The sequence below is a fragment of the Gossypium arboreum genome, chromosome 10 (genome assembly GCF_025698485.1).
Source record: "Gossypium arboreum isolate Shixiya-1 chromosome 10, ASM2569848v2, whole genome shotgun sequence".
In the NCBI taxonomy this organism is placed as follows: domain Eukaryota; kingdom Viridiplantae; phylum Streptophyta; class Magnoliopsida; order Malvales; family Malvaceae; genus Gossypium; species Gossypium arboreum.
In genome coordinates, this window is record NC_069079.1 from 33,398,370 (window position 1) to 33,400,815 (window position 2,446).

General features: G+C 35.2%; 1 non-coding gene across 1 annotated transcript; it reads right to left on the reverse strand.

Moving 5' to 3' along the window:
• Positions 1-1,657: 1,657 nt before the first annotated feature.
• Positions 1,658-1,763, reverse strand: LOC128283303 (small nucleolar RNA R71). The gene has a single exon (XR_008273645.1). It is a non-coding gene; the product is annotated as a small nucleolar RNA R71 (small nucleolar RNA).
• Between the last annotated feature and the right edge of the window lie 683 nt (positions 1,764-2,446).

The window sequence follows — 2,446 nt, forward strand, 5'->3', positions numbered from 1 at the left end:
TGCAGGCTACTATACGTACCAGATAGCTTTGGCTACAAGTGTGAAAATATGTGCAGGCAGTAAGTATCAGTTATTATTCCGAAGAGTTCAACGGGAAAATCGATTTAGTAAAAATACATGTGAACATGATTATATGATGAATAAGTGCAGGTATATGTTTAAGAAATTTTTGAGCAATATGCTCAATATTTGAGTGAACTTCGATAAGACAAAATGGATTAAGTGAAATTATGTAAAAGTGAATTTTAGTAGTAAAACAGTGTTGGACAGCAGCAGTTGTGTGAATTTGAAAATTCACCAAAAATTGTGTAAGTTGAATTAAATTTCAAATAAATTATTTAATTAAAGCTTAATGAGTCTATTTTCATATAAAGGAAACAAGGGGAGCAAAAGAGTTGTATATTATGTGATATTCTAATTTTTGTGAGACAGTGTCAGAATGAATTTGAGATCCCTTATTCTGACTTGGAAAAATTGTTAAAAATTTTAGAAAAATAATTATGGTTATAATTTATATGTTTAGAATATTTTATGAGCTAATTTTAATAGAAACAAACGGGAACATTATCCGAGTCTTGTACTATGAGATAAATAAATTTTAAAGGTCGAAGCTGTCAAATAGCGAAACAGGGGAGACTTTGAATAATAAACTGTAGTTATTGGTTGGACCAAAAATTTTGAAAATTTTATGGTGGAAAGATATATGAGTCTAGTTTCTGGGAAAATTACGGATCTTAATTTGGAGTTTCGTAACTCCAGATATAAATGATTTAGTGACTGTGACTCAAGAAAGTAGCTTAACCAGAACATGTGTAAATGTACAATTGGGTTAGTTTTACTATGGAAAGCATGTTAGTAAATTGCTTATTATTATTTCATGCGAGCTTACTAAGCGTAAAGCTTACCCCCTCCTTTCCATTTCTTTTAGTATTGTCAAGTTAGCTCAGGGTTGGAGATCGTCGGAGGCAGCATCACACTATCAAGCCAACACCTTGACAGTATAAACACATATGCTAGAATTATCAAGTGAATGACATGTATAGGGACCTAGTTTTATAACATGTGTTATTATAATTTGGCCAAATATATTGGTCTTTGAGCTAATGATTTTGACTTATAAATCTAGCTATTTATGTTATGTTTGATATTGGTGATGTGCATATGCTTGTTTGCTATGCATGGTTGGCAATATGTTATGTGTTGTTGTGGATGTTTAAGTCTGTTAACGCCTCAAACCCTATCCCGACGTTGGATACGAGTAAGGGGTGTTACAAAGTCCCAATGGCTCAGCGAACATTGTGCAAGTACGCCCTACCTACATTAGATGTGGTGCGAGGAAGCATAGAATGGCCGACGATTAACGCCAATAATTTTGAGATGAAAACGGTCACGATTCAAATTATCCAAAACAAGCTACAGTTCAAGGGCAACATGGTTGAAGACCAAAATCAGCACTTGAAGCGATTTATTCAACTATGTGACACTTTCAAGTATAATGGGGTATCCGGTGATGTTGTGCATCTTCGATTATTCTTCTTCTCCTTATGCAACAATGCGACTGATTGGTTGTACTCACTAGAATCGAGTTCCATTATAACATGGAACGATCTAGCATAAAATTTTTTCTATAAAATTTTCCTAATTAGTCGAACCATTCAGCTGAGGTGAGAAATCGTCAACTTTAAACAATACGAAGGTGAGTCTTTATACGAGGCATGGGAGCATTTCAAGACTATGCTAAGGAAGTGCCCACACCATGGACTGCAAGTATGACTTCAGATCCAAATATTCTACAACAGTGTTGACGGACACATTAGATCTAGCTTAGACAAAGTATCTGGCGAATCTCTCATGTTCCATAAGTACAAACGAGCTTATAAAATCATAGAAGACATGTAACACCCTATACATGGCCTGGTCGTCAAGCCCGAATATCAAGATGCCATACCACCTGATGCGAGTCTCAAGGCAAATTTTCAGACCCATGAACGTGATGGGCTCACACTACCTCAAGGCCATACAATAATGTCAAAGGCTAAGCAAATTAAATCAAGATTCGATCAAAGATAAGATTCAAGGATGAATCTTTTTGAGGAAAGGGAGAATGATACATGCATGGATGGAGTGAAATTTATTAAATTCTAATAACCAAAGTTGCCAATTTTCAAGCTTAGGAAATCAACAAACTTGCATGACTTTTTGGATGGGATCCTAGCATTTCTGGGTTGAGATGCCTCATGTTGTTTGAAAATCTATCTCTTAGCTTCGAAACGCATTTTGAATCACTTGATTTTGAGTTCGGGAGCTCTAGTTATGACCGTTTTAGTGAAGACTACGCGAGCAAAATTTCTAAACGGGATTATGAAGGGAGCTACGAATTTCGAGCTTTTAATTCGAGTTTAAATCATATTGGGTTCAGGTTTTAGGCTTAATTTTTATATATGAG